This window comes from Sapajus apella, unplaced genomic scaffold (genome assembly GCF_009761245.1).
Source record: "Sapajus apella isolate SASKATOON/1434 unplaced genomic scaffold, GSC_monkey_1.0 scaffold46, whole genome shotgun sequence".
Taxonomy (NCBI): Eukaryota; Metazoa; Chordata; class Mammalia; order Primates; family Cebidae; genus Sapajus; species Sapajus apella.
This window is the reverse complement of record NW_022436986.1, coordinates 3,434,954-3,453,540: the sequence shown is the minus strand read 5'-3', so window position 1 is coordinate 3,453,540 and position 18,587 is coordinate 3,434,954. Positions and strand designations below refer to the sequence as shown.

General features: G+C 46.5%; 1 long non-coding RNA gene across 1 annotated transcript in view; it reads right to left on the bottom strand.

The window, feature by feature from the left end:
* LOC116524721 overlaps window positions 1–18,587 on the bottom strand; it is a 76,986-nt gene that overhangs the window by 5,951 nt on the left and 52,448 nt on the right. Inside the window, exon 3 of the long non-coding RNA XR_004257458.1 lies at window positions 13,063–13,181. This is a non-coding gene — a long non-coding RNA (uncharacterized LOC116524721). The remainder of the gene's footprint in view (window positions 1–13,062; window positions 13,182–18,587) is intronic.

Sequence of the window (18,587 nt, the reverse complement as noted above, 5' to 3'; positions counted from 1 at the left end):
AGGTGTGACCTATCCTGCCCTCCAGGCTGTGACAGCAAGCTGCAAAGAACTGGGTGAGGAGGACTCCTGCAGACCCACTAAGTGCTGCACACAGGCGTGGGATGCTTTCCCTTTCTGCTCTGAAAGCCCTGAGGCTCCGCGAATGAGACAAAGCAGCCATCAGAGGTGAGATGTGTCTTTTCCTTTTAACAAATATGCCTAAAACCTCACACCCATTAGGATGGCTACTATCGGAAAAACAGAAAATGGCAAGTGTTGGTGAGAATATGGAGGATAGATGCACTACTGGGGGAATGAATGGCACAGCCACTACAGAAAGCAGTGTGGTGGTTCCTAAAAATCATTAAACATAGAATTATAATACCAGCCGGTGCAGTGGCTGACACCTGTAATCCCATCACTTTGGAAGGCAGAGGGAGGCAGATTACCTGAGGTCAGGAGTTCGAGACCAGATGGCCAATGCAGTGAAACCCAGTCTCTACTAAAAATACAAAAAAAAAAAAAAAAAAAATTAGCCAGGCATGGTGGCACATGCTTGTAATCCTAGCTACTCAGGAGGCTGAGGCAGGAGATTCACTTGAACCCAGGGGGCTGAGGTTGCAGTCAGCTGAGATCACGCCATTGTACTCCAGTCTGGGCAATAAAAGTGAAGCTCCATCTCAAAAAATATATATATACATATAACACTACGTGATCCTGAAATTCCACTTCTTGGTATATACCCAAAAGAATTGAAAACAGGGTCTCGAACAGATATTTGTACACCCATGTTCATAGCAGCATTATTCACAACAGCCATAAGGGAAAACAATCCAAATGTCCCCATATGGCTGGATGGATAAGCAGAATGTGGCACACACACACACAGTGAAATATTATTCCAACTTAAAAGGAAAGAAATCCTGATACCTGCTACAACATGGAAGAATCTTGAGGATATCACGATAAACAAAAGAGACCAGTCACAAAAAGACTATATTGCATGATTCCACTTCTATGAGACACCTAGAGTAGTCAAATTTATAGGAAAGGAAAGTGGAACTGTGGTTGCCAAAAGATGGGAGGAAGGGGAGCGGGAGTTACTGTTTCGTGGGCACAGAGTTTGAATTCTGCAAGACAGAAAAGTTCTAAAACTGGATGGTCATGACAGTTGCACAATGGGAATATATTTAACACTACTGAACTGAACACTTTAAAATGGTTAAGATGGTAAATTTTTTGTTGTGTATTTTACCATAGTCTTTTATTTTTTTTTTTTTTTTTTTTGGAGGGGGTGTTTCACTCATGTTACCCAGGCTGGAGTGCAATGGCGCGATCTCGGCTCACTGCAACCTCCACCTCCTGGATTCAGGCAATTCTCCTGCCTCAGCCTCCTGAGTAGCTGGGATTACAGGCACACACCACCATGCCCAGCTAATTTTTTGTATTTTTAGTAGAGATGGGGTTTCACCATGTTGACCAGGATGGTCTTGATCCCTTGACCTCGTGATCCACCTGCCTCGGCCTCCCAAAGTGCTGGGATTACAGGCTTGAGCCACCGCGCCCGGCCCATAGTCTTTTTTTAAAGTATGTAAAACTTACATTCTACTCCATAATATATCCACCTGATCTTAGTAAAATGATTATCATCATTAGTAGAATGATCTAAGTAAAATGATCTTAGTAAAATGATTCATGAAGATTTTTCTCCTGAAATCTTTGATAACAACTGATGTTCCAGGAAGATGCCCTGTGTTTATCCTGACCCCAGGGAGGGAAGCCAGAATCCCTGTGCCTGCCTTTCCTCTGCCCTCCTCCCCCGGGTCCTCAAGTGCTCTCTTGCCAGCCAAGAGCTTCCTCCTCGCCTTAGGGCGGCAGAGGTTTGTTCTGCATTCTTCCATGCTGCTGATGGTAGGAACAGCCTAATCTGGAGGACCGGAAGTTTTTGGAGAGTAGGGCCAGACAAGGAAAGCTGAGTGACATGTTGGAATTAGACCAAAGGCAGCTTCTTCAGCTGATGAATTCAGTTTCACAGAGCCCTCCTTTTTTTCTTTCTTAGAGCAGTGGCTGTCTCCTGACTCCCACAACTACACAAAACAAAGGAGCTCAATTCTGCTGTAACAGTGTTTCCATAATTGTGCACTGGAGTGCTGAGGCTACCCTAGGATTCGCCTCTGGCTTCCTACCCATCCATTCCCCTGTCTGCAATCTCAGGCTCTTCTCACCACACATCACTGAAAGGGAATTCCTAAAACAGGGCCACTTAGCAACTTGATGTCCAACACAGACAGCTCTAGGCTCTATAACACAGAATTGGACAAGTCTAATCCCATCCCTTCCCTGCCTCCTATGGTTCCCTCTGTCTTTAGGTCAAATCTGAAGCTCCATAGCCTCGCTCCTGAGCCTCATTGTCTGCTGCCTGCCCAATGAGCTAGAAGCCCACCATTTCCCCCCAGCTTTTGGACACTCTGCTCTCTTCACCTGATTCTAAAACCACTGTCATCCCAGAGCACCATATCTGCTCTCTTTCAGGCACAAAGAACTTACTGTCTTGTGCTTTGCTCCTCTGTTAAACTGTGGTCGCCCTAAGTCTGAGGCTGTTCACAGCTCAGCTGTGGAAGGGTGTGGCATGTTGCAGTTATTAACAAGCATTCTAAAGAAATTAACTAGAGAGGGCTCCCTTGAAAGAGGATCCCAGACTCGCTGTGATTTTCTGTCCTCTGCAGACAGTTCCCAACACCTTGTGGTTCAGGTCATGGGTGGGCGCCTGATCCAGCCCAGGCCAGTTTGAATCCTTCTAGGGATTTCCCTAACAGGACCTGGGGAAAGAGGAACCGTCTGTCTCCTGGTGTAAAGCTCTGAGCTGGGGGACACTGGAGAGTGGTCAGCACTGAGTCCTCTAGTGTGGACGAAGTCATCAGAGACAAAGTTGACACAAAGATTAGCAGAGATGAGACACGGTCTTGGCTGTATTAAGCTACAGGGACGTATTTGTTGACATGAGCAAGGCCTTTCCATGATTTCATGACGTGAAAAAGTCCAGTGTCTTTCCAATAACTCTCTTTGCCCTTGGCCTAAGCGTATTTGAATGGGGTTTCTGTGACAGCCAAAAGCATCCTGACCTTAAATGACTGAGTGAACCAAGTGTATTCTGACCTTTTATTCTGACTGTTGTCTCTGCTGCAAGGAATCCCGAAGTCAAGCTTGGAAGACTCCCTATAGGAAGAGGCCCCATATACACCTTCTCATCCACCTGGGGCAACAAGTGTTCTCTGCCATTGCCCCTACTCCTTCTTCCCTGGCCCCAATTTCAGATGCTTTCCTCCCTCTGCCTTCCATTCTAGAGAACTCCATGAAATTCCCGACAGGCAGCTGCCGGTCTGTCCTCCTCGGTTCCAGGAGCCCAATGAGTGGCACGGTCTTATTCTTCACTTGTCCCCTGCCCAGGACTTTTTCCTGGGACCCCACATAGACAGCCTGGCCAGCAAGGAGGGGTGACTAGAATGGAGGCCAGGGGTGGTTTTTACTCCTGGGCTTGGGTGAGGAGGGTGGGGGCAAGGAAATGTTTCTCTCACTGTATAAGCCAAGAGCTGTTCTGAAGTCGATTTCAAGATCCCATCGAAATGCTTTCTCTCCAGCCCCTAATCCTTAATGAGATGAGACAAGATTAGACAAGATAAGAGAATGGGCAAGAGACAGCTCGGAGCGCACTGGAAAACCCCTAGTTGGTACAGAAGCCTCAGGCTCCAGTCACAGCTCTGCCCTGACTGGCGATACAGACGCATGAAAGCCCTGTCCCCTCTCCAAACCTCTCTTTCACCAGCTGTAAATTGAGGGAGTTGGCTGGTTTCTAAGGGCCCTTTCAACTCTGATGGGGTAGGATTCCTCTGTTAGATGGGAAGGGAAAGGGAACAGGGAATTCCCCGGGGCAGAGGGAGACAGTGCAGCACACACATCAGAGAAGTGCAGCCACGTGGCAGCCTGGGACCCCACTCCAGTCCCAGGCACAGCCGGAGACAGATGCTTGCCACCCTGCCCACGGCCCTCCTTTCAGACAGCAGGGCTATCTGGGGGTCTCCCCTAGAGATAAGAACCTCATGGACAAGGTCTCTGACTCCATTTCTTGGAGTCCCTGCAGCCTAAAAAGGCATCTGTCTTCGTATCCATCCTACCGCCTCTCCTCCTCCCACTTCATCTTGGCCCCCTTTGATGGCAGGGAAAAGAGACCCAGGAGACAAACCCAAAGAATAGACACCTTTGAGGGAGGTTTCAGGAGAAGAGGGTGACAGGGAAGCCATGGCTGGGAGTCAGAAGACCGTGCCCCACCCTGTGTCCCTGGTTAGTCCCTTCCCCACTCCAGCCTCAGGTCCATCCTCTGCACAACGAGGGGTAGGGCCACTAGGCTGCTGAGAACCCTGCCTTCCAGAGCCTTTGCCCTGGGAATGATTCTAGGCCCTCAGTCTCCCAGGGAGAGTACAGCTTGGTAATCTCATCGTCTCGTTTACCTGGGGCATTTGATGGTTAGCCTGAGAAGGAGAGAGAGAAACAGTCCCATCCACACATAATATAATCCTCAGTCATCACAGGCAGCCAAGGAGCCAAGGACAAGACATAGGCCACCTCCCAGTGCCAACCCTGCCACCATTCCCACCGTCCCCAATGTACAGGCTGCATCTTTTTTTTTTCTTTTTTTTCTTTTTGAGACGGAGTCTTGCTCTGTTGCCCAGGCTGGATCTGGGCTCACCGCAACCTCCACCTCCTGGGTTCAGGCAATTCTCCTGCCTCAGCCTCCTGAGTAGCTGGGATTACAGACATGCACCACCATGCCTGGCTAGTTATTTGTATATTTAGTAGAGATGAGGTTTCATCATGTTGGCTAGGCTGGCCCCAAACTCCTGACCTCACATGTTTTATATGTCCTGGAAATGCAGGTGGGGGCAGGGGGGTGGGGAATAGAAATAATCCTTTCCCTGCCCCAAGGAAGGCATGGCCCAGCCAAGTCATACTTGTGCTGTGGGAAGAGGCTGGGATCTAAGAGTCAGCTGTGCTGCCTCAGGCCCCAAGGAAAGGAGAATGGGAAGGGTGAGGAAGGGGAGGCAGGAGGGAGGGGCTTCTCTTGGCTTCCTTTGCTGCACCCAGTGAGCCTCCTGGTGGATCCCCGCTAAATTCCCTGAGTAAACACTCCCACATTTAAAGGCAGGTCCCAGCACAGCCCAAGGGCAGAGAGAACTGATTTCTGGATTATGCACTTTCATCCTGTAGAGATAGGTGAAGAGTTGTTTCTGCCCCAACTAGACCATGTCCTTCAAGGCCAGGGCCCTGTCCTGGGAACTCACCATGTCAAACCACCGAGATTTCAAGACTGTTACTGTGGTTAGTCCACCCTGACTAATACACAATCCCAAGTGAATGACTCGAGTCTGTTTCTTCTTAACTGTGGGTGGGTGCCTGAGGTTCTCCCTGGTAGTTTGAGGATACTGAAGAAGCACTCCCATCCCTCTGGGGAACCCCTCCTGTCCAGCCTGGCTCTGCACCCAACTCCATCCTTCCAGCCCCCTGCATGTCATCATGCCCTTCCCCCAACTCCGCATCTCGCCCTCTTTCATAGACCTTCATTTCCCCAAGAACCATTAGCCGCAGCCACATACATTGCTGAAGGTCTGAGGTTAACAGCAGGGGATTACTTTACAGAATAAGAAAACCATTTAAAGTTAAACATCAGGCATCACTCTTGCTTAAAGCTCATCTGCCAAACTTACCATGGGGAGTCTCTTATTGCTTTGGCTTCTGATAAGATTCCAGCCACTTTGTGTTTATTTATTCATTCAACAATTATTGATTGTGCACCTGCTGTGCTCCAGGCACCCCCCCTCCTAAGTGCTAGGACATGCAGAAAACAAAGCAGCCCCTTCGATTGCAAAGCTTACTTTCTGTTAGGAACAAAAGACAATAAACAAGCAAATAAATACATAATATGCTGTCAGAGTTAAGAAAAAATTATTCAAACCATGAAAATGATTCAAAACATTTGTCTAACAAGCTGCCTAATTGTCATGTGATGTCCTAGGGCTGGATTGTCCAATGCGATATCCATTGGCCACACTGGCCATTTAAGTTTAATTTATTAACTTTATATTAATTAAATGAATTAACTATATTTAATATAATAAATATATATATCTTAGATGGGTCTCACTCTGTCACCCAGGTTGGAATGCAGTGGTGTCATCTCAGCTCACTGCAACCTCTACTTCTCAGGCTCAGCTGATCCTCCTGCTTCAGCCTCCTGAGTAGGTGGGACCACAGGTGCTAGCCACCGTGCGCAGCTAATTTTTTGTATTTTTGATAGAGATTAGATTTTGCCATGTTGCCCAGGCTGGTTTTGAACTCCTGAGCTAAGGCGATCTGCCTGCCTCTGCCTCCCAAAGTCCTGGGATTACAGGCATGAGCTACCATCCCCAATTCATAAATTACATATTTACATAAAATTTATATATATAAATATTAAATTATTCATGTTACATTATCTTAATATTATAGTAAAATACATATGTCAATACATATAATATTTACTATATTGATTAAATGTATTAAAATTTAATTCAAACAACTAAAATTCTGTTTCTCAATCACACCAACCCCATGTCAAGAGCTAAACAGCCACTTGGGGCTAGGGACTATCCTATTGGTTGGTGCAGATGTAGAACATTTTCTTCATTGGAGAAAGTCCTTTTAGACAGTGCTGTTCTAGGAGAGTCGCTTTTGCTTGACTTACTATTTACTATTGATTAGGGCCCAGACTCTAGGAAGTTAAATGTTAACTTCAAGAAGATTAATAAGCTGCAAATGATTTTTGTCCAGCAGAGATGCAAATGGTTTCTATCTGAAAGAAATGATAACCCCAAAGGTTGCAGTTTTATCGTCCTATGGGACATTAACCAATTTAGTATCTAACTTCGCCATCTTATTCCAGCACTCTCTTTCCATTGATTACATATAGCAAGTTCTCATATCCCCTCTTGAACCAGCTCTGTGATCTTGCTGATTCCTCACTAATGAGTTAAATAAATCACTGACACATCTCACTGGATGCTTCTATGAAAGTCATGTTTTTGACTCTTTGGAAATTATACTTTGACATCAGGTAATGATCAGTGCTACGAAGACAATTGAAGCAGAGTGAAGAGTCAGTGACAGTGTGTGATCTTAGCTAGGCAGGTCAGGGAAGGCCCTTCCGGCGAGGTGACATTTGAGCAAAGACGAAATTAAATGAAGAAGCAGCCCTTTAGACACCCAGGGGTGCAAGTCCCAGCAGAGAGGAGCAGGTGCCAAGGTGCGAAGGCAGCGTGGAAGCTGGATTGCACTTGGTGTTGGAGGCAAGCAGGAAGCGGTGTGGCCCTGGTGGGTGATGAGGTATGGAACAGATTTCGTAGGGCCTCGGAGTCCAAAGGAAGAACTTTGGATTACATTTTGGAGGTGCATAAGGTGGGGTATAACCACTCCCTCTCTTATTCCAGGGGAGAGTTGAGGAACAGCCTTTGTGATGAGTCCTGCTGAGGTTCTCACTGGTTGTGGGGCTGGGGAGGGGCACCCTTCCAGGAGGGGTAAAGCTCCCTGTACCCGCTTTCCCAGAGGGGTGAAACATGCTATGTCCCAGAGGCTGCATTCACAAGGCCATGCGGATGGGCCTCCAGAGGTGTGTTGGGCAGTGCACCTGGGAGTCCCCTCCCCTGATGCTCTCTGCTCTCCCATCTTCTATCCAGAGCTGCTGGGGTTCCTGCCCAGGCCTTGTGCCTCACCTAAAGGCTCTCAAAGGAGTTCTCTAAACAAAATAACCATTTCTACAGAAGATGAATTTTGCAGACCTTTCAGAAGGTTCCAAAGCAGCCAGCTTTCAAATGAGCGGTTTGGCTTCTCCTTCCAGGTAGGGAAACTGGGTTTTCACTAGATCTGGTAATATCTCTGGGACTTCAGAGCACTGGTGAGGTGGCTAGTATGAGTCTAAGGATGTAGACAGGTGAAGTGAAGGTAGGAGGGGCTACGAGACTGAGTGAAATGGGGGCAAGGTACAAAAAGGACCTAAAGATCTCTATAAGGTGCAGAGGGACCCTGTGGCCGAGGAGTGAGCTGTGGCAGCTGAGGTGGGGAGGCCCCAGGTGGTTTTGGTTCAGGCACAATGGTACTTGCGCCAAATCCCAGCTCTGCTACTCCTGACCTGCATGAGTTTAGGCAAATAGTGGGTCCTACCTCATGTGTAGGATGAGTAGAATAGTGCTCTGGTTGGGTATGGTGGCTCACACCTGGAATCCTAGCATTTTGGGAGGCTGACAAGGGCAGATCACCTGAGCTTAGAAGCTCAAGACCAGGTTGGTAACATGGCAAAACCCCATCTCCACTAAAATACAAAAAATTAACTGGGCATGTGATGCATGCCTATAATTCCAGCTACAGGAAAGGCTGAGAAATGAGAATCGCTTGAACCTGGAAGGTGGAGGTTGCAGTAAGCTGAGATTTGGCCACTTCACTCCAGCCTGGGTGACAGAGCAAGGCTCCAGCTACTGGGAACATCAAACAAGATGACGAGTATGGAGAACTTAGAACAGGGCCTGGCACGAGACAAGTGCTCCACTAACATTAACTGCTGCAATTGTTATCAAAAGTGATCCTGGAAGGTGGGGCTAAAGTGGAGTGATAAGTCCAGGGGACACTGAGGCCACCTAAGTTGGCAGTGGGATATAGGTAGAGTGGAAGTGTGTGTTGAATTGGGGCAGGAGGTGCCTGGAGGCCAACTGTTGGAATGATAATCTGCCTGTCTGGGAACCCTCCAGGGCCATGTTCAAGGCTCCTAACCCCCATCCCCTCCTCCCAAACAGAGCCTGGAGTGAGCCTAAGCCACTAGGAAGCCTTCAATGTCTCCCCGCATCACAGAGTCCCAAGTTTTACATATATTATATCATCCCTAACAGCCCTGAAAGACAAGCATGTTCCCCCCATTTCCCACCCTGATCCAAGGCCTGGGGTGAGTTGACCAGCTGGTGTTAGGTGCTCAGCTAGGCAGAGACTTCTTCCTTGACTTCACTCAAAGCAGTCTCCTATTTGTTGCTGTCCATATTGGACCTTCACTGAGGATATTGCTTAAAAGGATGTCACAACTTAAAGAATAAACAAGGAGGGAAAGACTGAAAAGACATAGGCTTGATCTTCTTAAGGGACTGGTTAAAACTCTGACCTTTCTTGGCCCCTTTGCATGGATACCTTCCAGGTATCCCCTTAGCAACAGTAGGACCCAAAAAAGTCTCTTCCCCCAAGGTCATTGTCAGGGATGCTTCTTTAGCCTCACACAGATCCACAACTAGGCAGAAATGCCCAGGATTCTGGGAGGCTCTGCTCAAAGGCAGAGGAAGGGAGAGATGGTGCTAGAGAGAGAAGAGAAAAGGAACATGATATTGCCCCTTTCTAGATCCTTCTTGTTCATTGCAATTCTGCAGTGGCCTGCATGACACATTTCAATGTACCCCCCGCAACCCCTGGAGTGATGCACAGAATGCAATGATCCTTGAAGCTTATCTGCTCACCCAGGCAGATCACAGGACAAAGGGCAGGCAAGGGAGAGCCTGTTCTGCTCTACCCCACTGCAAGCTCTGTGCCCACTTGCACTCAACACATGCCACTCCCCTGTCTCCCAGGACATGGAACCATCCCTCCCCTGGGGCACTGCTCACTCTGCTTCCTCCCTCTGGAAGAGAATGTCCTTCTGAGCCAGGAACCTCTCAGCCTCCACCTCTGAGTATGGAAATGACCTCCCTCCCCAACCTTATTATGGGAAGTAAGATTTTGGTTACTTTAAAAAAATTTTTTGTGCTTTTCTGTGTTGCTTGACTGCATTTAATTAGCAGCTATTACAAATACAAAGCAAGAAGGATATTAACTTTTTTTTTTGAGACAGAGTCTTGCTCTGTTACCCAGGCTGGAGTGCAATGGCGTGATCTCGGCTCACTGCAACCTCTGCCTCCCAAGTTCAAGTGATTCTCCTGCCTCAGCCTCCCAAGTAGTTGGGATTACAGGTACCCACCATCATGCTGGGCTAATTTTTGTATTTTCAGTAGAGACAGAGTTTCGCCATGTTGGCCAGAGTGGTCTTGAACTCCTGACCTCAGGTGATCTACCCACCTCAGCCTCCCAAGGTGCTGGGGTTACAGGTGTGAGCCACCATATCCAGCCAAAGTTATTAATGTTATGGAGTTTTTTAATGGCTAGCTATATTTCAAGGTCCAGAAAGCTTCCTAAGCCCCCGCCAGCAAGGACACCTACCTCTTCCAAGCCCCCAAAGCTTTTCATTTTTCCTCTCTCATGTCCCTGAGCACCATGCATCTGCAGATATAGGTGCTCTGTCCAGGTTATAGCTCCTTCCTGACCAGAGAGTGTGCTGAGGACCAAAGTGGGGGATCTGTCTCCATTGCCCACACTCCCATAGCCCTTTTAAAAACACTATAACTATTACCACCCACCAACATCATTACCACCCACCCTGCTCCATTACCACAACCATTACCCCTCCACCATCACTACACTCATCATCACCAATGCCACAACCACCATGCTCACCACCATCGTCACTACCATCATTCCCCCTATGATGGGCCAAAAAATTAATCCCTTAAAGATATCCACACTCTAATCCCCAGAATTTGTAAATCTGTTACCTTACATGGCAAAAGGGACTTTATAGATGTGATTAATGGGACAGACCTTGAGATGGGGAGATTATCCCGGGTTTCCTGAGTGGGTACAATTTAACCACAAGTCTATGAAAGCAGAAAACCTTCCCTGTCTGTGGTCAAAGAAAGAGATGGACAATGGGGGAAGGGTCAGACAGATATGACATCACTGGCTTTGCAACATCGCTGGAAGGAGGCCATGAGCCAAAGAATGGGTGTGGCCTCTAAAGCTGGAAGATGAAAGGAAGTCAACTCTTCCTTAGAGCTCCCAGAGCGGAATTAAGCCTGCTGACACCTTGATTTTAGCCGAGTGAACCCTATGTTGGACTTGTGCTCTACAAAACTGTAAGATAATAAATATGTGTCATTTTAAGCCACTAAATTTGTGATAACTTGTTATAGCAGCAATAGAAAGCTAATACAACTTCCATCAACAATACCATCATCAATACCACCATAACCACAACTACCCATTGACACCACCACTACTAGTAAAAACTGCCATCATCATAAGCAATGATACCATGATCACTATCACCATCCTCCCATCAACAGCAACACGTTTACTCCCAAAACACCTGTCACCACTATTCTTGTTCCAATCACCATCCCCGCAGGTAACACTTACCACCACCACCACTATCTGCATCAGCTCTGCCACTGATATACCCATCAACAATACCACGATCACTACCATCAATATCACCCAACAATAAAAACACTCACCTACTACCACCACTGCCCACCATCAGCACCATCACCCACACCACCACTACATACAACATCACCAACACCCATCAGTACCACCCACCACCAACAAATGCACCCCTACCGGCAGCACCAACATAGCCTACCTACCACGACCATTGCCACCACCAATGCACCCCTCCACCTCCACCATCACTACAACATGCACAGCATGAATGACTGGTTGGTTGGTTACATGAGTGAATGAATATATGTCTGAATGAATAAGTAAAGAAACAAGGGCTGGGCGCAGTGGCTCACATCTATAACACTAGCACTTTGGAAGGCCGAGGCAGGCAGATCACAAGGTAAAGAGATGGAGACCAGCCTGGCTAACACGGTGAAACCCCAACTCTACTAAAAATAAAAAAAATTAGCTGGGTGTGGTGGCGGGCACCTGTAGTCCCAGTTACTTGGGAGATTGAGGCAGGAGAATCATTTGAACCTGGGAGGCAGAGGTTGCAGTGAGCCAAGATTGCGCCACCACTGCACTCCAGCCTGGGTGACAGAGCGAGACTCCATCTCAAAAACAAACAAACAAACAAACAAAAAACAAAACAAAACAAAAAAAAAAAACAAAGAAAAAGACAACCTCAGAATATCTATGAAAAAAAAGTCCACTCTACCACTTGGTGACTCATGGTGGGTAATGTAGATGGATTTGTATGTCTGAACTTCATCTTTTGAACACCCTTTCCTTCTTTTTGACATATCCCCATCTGCTGCCTTCTGCAGCCACTGCCCGGCACTCCCAAAAGCACAGTCATGGAGCAGCCTTCTCTAAGATTGTGCCCACAGGGCTGGCCAGCCTTTGAGAGAGAGGAGCTGAAAGTCTTGAGTTCCTCGTGATTGAAGGGGTAGTGAGCAGCCAGCTGTCTCTGAGCTAGCTCCTGGGCAATCAGATGGGACAGTCCAAGTGGCTCTCTGAAACAGCCTAAGTAGGGAAATAGAAGGGAGAAGCAGTACTATCCCACCCCAAATTCTGGGGATGTTTCTGGGGACTTGGCTGTTCTCGCTGACTAAGAAACTTGTCCACTCCACTCCCTGCCACTCAGCATGCAGCCTGGTGCCCTGGGGTCTGTGACTGGGCCAGCAGAGGCAAGTTCACCTTCTAGCTCCCATCCTGATGACAGCTCTCTGAGTCTATCTCTCTGGGCAATGAGGAACTCAAGAAAGACATGCCTGGTGCCCCTCCAGCTCTGATAGTCCATGATTTCACATTTCTACCAGGAATATTTCTTAGCTGGAGAAATCAATAGGTGAAGTTAGTCTCCTTGGGTGGACAATTCCTCTCTGACTACATCCTTGATGGCTGACATGATCCCAAAGTAGTAGTTAGGGGTGAGCATCCAAGAAGGGATGGACCCTTTTATCTTTAAGTCCCATCGGCTCAATCAGTCAGGAACTTTAAAGCTAGGAGAACTTTAGGGACCAGCTAACTGAAGCTCTGGAGTAAAAACCTTCTCAAGACTGCCAGCCAGGCAGCAGACCCCAGGCCAGGGCTAGATGTTCCTGCCCTTCTTAGCATTTGGTGCTGCCTCAGGAAAACCAATGGACTCCAGCACTTTTCTCAAAGTCCCACTTTATACTCACATAGCTGCTATAACCCACGCACTACCTGGAAAGCTGAAACCCTGGGCTCCAGTGAAGAAGCTTCGAGCCATGTCATCCTAGAGGCCTCACAGAATCCACAGCAGGCAGCAGCTGCACTTGCCTTTGAAGTATTTCCCAGGGGCCCTGCGGAGGAAGGAGACAGGCAGTTGTAGAGCGGGCTCTGTTATTGTAGTCTCCCTCTGTCTCTGCTTCCCATCTCTCTCACCCACTGTCTGGTGGTCTCTTTCTGACTCTCTTTTGATCTCTTTGTTGGGCTTTGATGGTTTTTCATCTCCATCTCTTTCTGGCCCTGTGTTTCTTTCTTTGTCCCTATCTTATTCTCTCTGTGTTTCTCTCTCTCCTTTTTTTCTTTCTCCCATCGCTCTCTCTCCCCTCCCTTGCTTCCTCCATCAGTGATTTTGCTCTTGGAATTTCAAAGACAAGTGCCAATTTCAAGGTCATATTAATCCAGCTCTAGGAAAATCCCTATTCATGAAAGAAACCATCCAAGAAGTACAACTGTACTCATAAAACCCCACAGCCTGGTGAAGATGGACGAACCCAGGCCCAGGAGTAGGAGCCCTGGGTTTCTTTCTCAGCCCTGCCCTGATTTGCTGGGTGGTCTTGGGAAGCCTTCTTGGGGCTTCAGCTTTTGCATCTATAAAATGAGTGGGCTGGAACACATCGATCTCAAGCACCAGCTCCAGCTCTCTAGAACTGGAAGAATTCAAATGCTCAGGCTCCACAGCACAGCCAGTGGGAATCCCACCTATGGGCACCATCGACCACTGGCTTTTGCAGGCACTTGCTGGGAATTTCACCAAAGCTCCCTGTGCCAGCAGGTGTCTGTGTGCTCAGTGACTAGGATTTGCACTAATCCTGGCTTCTTCCTGCTCCTTTGTTTAAATGTGGAACATACATTGGGCTTGGCAGCAGATGAACCCAGCTGCCCTTCAAGAAGATCTATCTATGGTGGGTAGATCAGAGGAGGCCTCTCAAGTAGCCCAACTGGGGAGGGAGACAAAAGCCAGAAGTCCATAAAGAAGCCATTCCCTTAGTCACCAAATGTATACTGAGCAGTACCAATGTGCTGACCACCTGGCTGCCTCTGCAGACACTGCCCCTGCCTTTACCATGAGATAAAGAAGAAAGAAAACGATGCTTCTCTGTAAAGTGAATAACATTCTGTGGGAATGCACAAGTAACGGCATTTTTCTTTGAATGGGGAGATCAAGGAAAGCTTCCCAGGAAAATAACAGTTGATCTGAGGCCCAGTGGGTGAATAGAATGTCACTGGACACAGAAGCGAGGGGAGGGCATGTTCCATGCACAGGGACAGAATCAGCAAAGGAATTGGGGGCCCATCTCTTTGGGAGCAGATGAGTAGAGCAGTTAGGTTGAGACCAGACCAGACTGTAGAGGGGTGTGGGATGCTTGAAAAGGAGGCTAAGGAGATAACCTTGATCCTGAGGCTTTGGAGAGCCACTGAAGGTTTTTCAGTAGGAGAGTGACAAGCTCAGATTTAAGCTTGAGAAAGATCCCATGGGGTCTCAGTGTGGGGGCTGAGATAGAATAGGAGAGACAGGAGGTAGAGACTTTCTGCAAGACCAAAAGAACACAGAGGCAGAAGCTACGCCAACAATCAGAATACATTTGTACATCAATGCACACACCCTACGCTATAAGGCATGGGAAGAAACCAAACGGAGTGAGTCAGAGACAGGAAATGAGATCTGAGTAGGACTTGGCAAAGGAGATACTCACCTTAGAAGACAAATCTGTCAAGGTAGGGAGAGAGGGAAAAACGAACATCTCAGAAGCCCCATGAATGAGTCTTGTAATTAGAAGAGATCACAGGTGATAAATCGCCACACATCAGAGTTGCCGGAGCCTTCAAGACTGTGAAACTCTTCATCTTCACTGCATGGATGGGGAAATCAAGGTCCAAAAACCATAAAGGACTTGCCTGCGTCCCCTGGCAAGCCAGTGGCAAGTCTAGTCTACAATCAAGAGCTCCCATCTCCAAATTCTACAGTTTGCTCCCTCTCCCACATTTTGCCAGGTTAGTGTGTGGCCCCAACTTGCCAGGAAAAAGAACCAAAGCTGTAGGAACCACAGGAAGGTGCCTGGACTCCTAGCTCTTGTGAGAGACAAATCTAAAGGCCAGGAATCAGAGACAGGCAGGCCATAGTGGTGTCAAGGGCTGTTCCGCCACTCAGAGTCCAGTGAGCACACAGCTGGGACAGGGGTCCTGAGGGTGGAAAGAAAAGAGGGAGAAGGGGGTATTTTGAAAGAAGTTAGCAGGATCAGGTGACTGGTGCTCCAGGTTGAAAGAAAGCAAGAGTTTGGGCATGGACAAGCTCTGGCGATGTGGAACACACGTGGGATGATATTGTCATTAGTGAACAAGGCCTGGTTGGAGGTGACCCCAAAGTGAGGGTACTAGGAGGATGAAGGGGGCAAAAAACAGAAGGCTGTAGTTTGGAGTGAAATTATGAGCTTGGCTTGAATAGGGTGAGTTTGAAATGATAATGGGGCCCCACTGGTGAATATTTTTGAGCACTCACTCTATCATGGGCACAGGGTATCTATGATATCTCCTTTAGCCTCACAAGAGCTCCTTTGGAAGACACTATTCTTATCCTTATCAGATAGATGAGGAAACAAAGGAACAGAGCAATAAATAAATTTTTCCAAGGTTCCTGGCTTGTATATATATTTCCAAGCCAGGCTGGAAACCCAGGTCTGCCTCACTGTTTTGCCTTCCATCACTAAGGAGCCAAAGAGAGGAGGTCACTGAAGACGTCAAAACAGGTGAACACTAGAAAGTAGAGAGAAGAGAGAGAAAAGTGAGAGTATGGCAAGATGAAGTGTCCAGTGAGGAGTCAGAGAGGAACAGACAGAGGTGGAGGGACAATCAATAGAGTCTTTGTCACAGGAGCCGGAGTTGGAGAAAGCTTCAAGCCAATGTCAAGGTGAGTCTTGAAGTCAATCCAAAGTGTCTTATGTGTCTTATGTGGAAGATGTAGTGATTGCCATGAATACAGAAGAACCTTGGGTAATGAGGAATCCCAGTGTTTCAGATGCCCAGGCTGCCTGGAAGACTTGGAAGTGGCATTTAGCAGAAGAGAGTCTGGTTGGGGCAGGGTTAAAACAACGAATCCCAGCCAGGCACAGCAGTTCACGCCTGTAATCTCAGCATTTTGGGAGGCCAAGGTGGGTGGATCACTTGAGGTCAGGAGTTCAAGACCAGCCTCACCAACATGGTGAAACCCCGTCTCTACTATAAATATGAAAATTAGCCAGGCGTGGTGGTGCATGCCTGTAATCCCAGCTACTTGGGAGGCCAAGTCACGAGAATTGCTTGAACCCAGGAGGTGGAGGTTGCAGTGAGCCAAGATCACGCCATTGCCCTCTAGCCTGGGTGACAGAGCAAAACTCAATCTAAAAAAAAAAAAAAAAGCAATACTGTAAGGACATATCAGGAAACACACCTGGGAAAGAAAAACAGACAAAATGGACTTCAGCAAACTTAAAAATGTGTGTGCTTCAAAGTACACTATCAAGAAAGTTAAAAAGCCATGAAATGGGAAAAAAATGTTTTGCAAATCAGGGCTACAGTGGTCATAATATTTAAGGAACTTTAAAGCCTCAACATTAAAATACAAATATCCCAGTTACAAAGTGGACAAAGTATGTTAAGAAATAGACATTTCTCCAAAAAAGATGTATAAATTGCCAATAAGCACATAAAAATTATTCAACTTTATTAATCATTAGAAAACTGCAGGCTGCGTACAGTGGCTCATGTCTGTAATCCCAGCACTTTGGGAGGCCAAGTGAGGAGGATCTCTTGAGCTCAGGAGTTCGAGACCAGCCTAGGCAACATAGTGAAACAAATTTACAAAAAAAAAAAAAAAAAAAAAAAAAACTGTTTTAATTAGCCAGGCATGGTGGCACACACCTATAGTCCCAGTTACTCGGAGGCCGAGGCAGGAGGATTGCTGGAGCCCAGGTGTTTGAGGCTGCAGTGAGCCATGATTGTTGCCACTGCACTCCAGCCCGAGTAACAAAGCAAGACCCTGTATCAAAAAAAAGAAAAGAAAAATGCAAATTAAAACCATAATGATCTATTACTTCACACCCACTAGGTTGGTTATAATCAGAAAGATAGTAACAAGTGTTGCTGAGGACACAGAAAATGTGAAACTCTAATGCATTGCTGGTGAAAATGTAAAATAGTGTAGCCACTTTGGAAAATAGTTTGGCAGATCCCCAAAAAATTAAAAATAGAGTTACCATATGACCCAGATATTTTATCCCTAGGTATAGTCCCAAGAAAAGTGAAAACACATGCTCAAATAAAAACTTTTACACTAATGTTCATAGCAGCATTATTAATAACAGCCAAGGTAGAAACAATCTAAATCATATCAACTGATAAATGGATAAACAAAATGTGGTATATCCATACAATGCAATACTACTTGGCCATAAAAATAAATGAAGTACTAACATATGCTATGATATTGATGAACCTTGAAAATATTATGCTATATAAAAGAACCCCAATAAAAAAGGCATCATATTATATAATTCCATTTACATTAAATGTCCAAAATGGACAAATCCATACAGATAGAAATAAAATGGAGACAGAAACTAAATTAGTGGCCAGGCACAGTGGCCCACATCTGTAATCCCAGCACTTTGGGAGGCCAAGGCAGGCAGATCACTTGAGGTCAGGAGTTTGAGATCAGTCTGGCCAACATGGCAAAACCCCTTCTCTACTAAAAATACAAAATTTAGCCAGGCATGGTGGTGTGTGCCTATAATCCCAGCTACTTAGGAGGCTGAGGCAGGAGAATCGCTTGAACCTGGGAGGCGGAGGTTGCAGTGAGCCGAGATCACACCACTGCACTACACTCCAGCCTGGGTGATGGAGTGAGACTGTCTCCAAAAAAAGAAAAAGAAACTAAGTTATTAGTAGCCAGGAGCTGGAAGGAGAGAGAAATGGGTAGTGACTGCTTAAAAGGTATGGCATTCCCTTTTGGGGTGATGGGCATGGTCTGGAATGAAATCGTGGTGATAGCTGCACAACCCTGTGAGCGTACTCAAAAACCACTGAACTGTATACTTTATTAGTGAATTTTATGGCATGTCAATTACATCTCAATAAAAGAGAGACAGAGAGCAGGTAGAAGTTTCTCAGCCAAATCTTGAGTGTGTTTAATCCCTCAGGGAACATCAAAGAACCCATTTAGGCTATTCAAAAGAAAAAAACATATTTTATTCATCTGTTAAATTCTTTTGAACTTATTACTCTGAGGGCTAGCTTATGTTGCATTTTTTACTACCTTTTTATAAAGTTATATATTAATAATAGCTAGATTTATAGAGAAGTGTCTGAAAGGTTGTTATCTGTAATGTTAATGGTGGCTGCCTCTGGGAAATAGTATCTTGGTGTGATTTTAAATTTATTCTTTATGCTTTTATGTATCATTTACATTTTCTGTATGCATATTTATCAACTTTACAATCAATAAAATC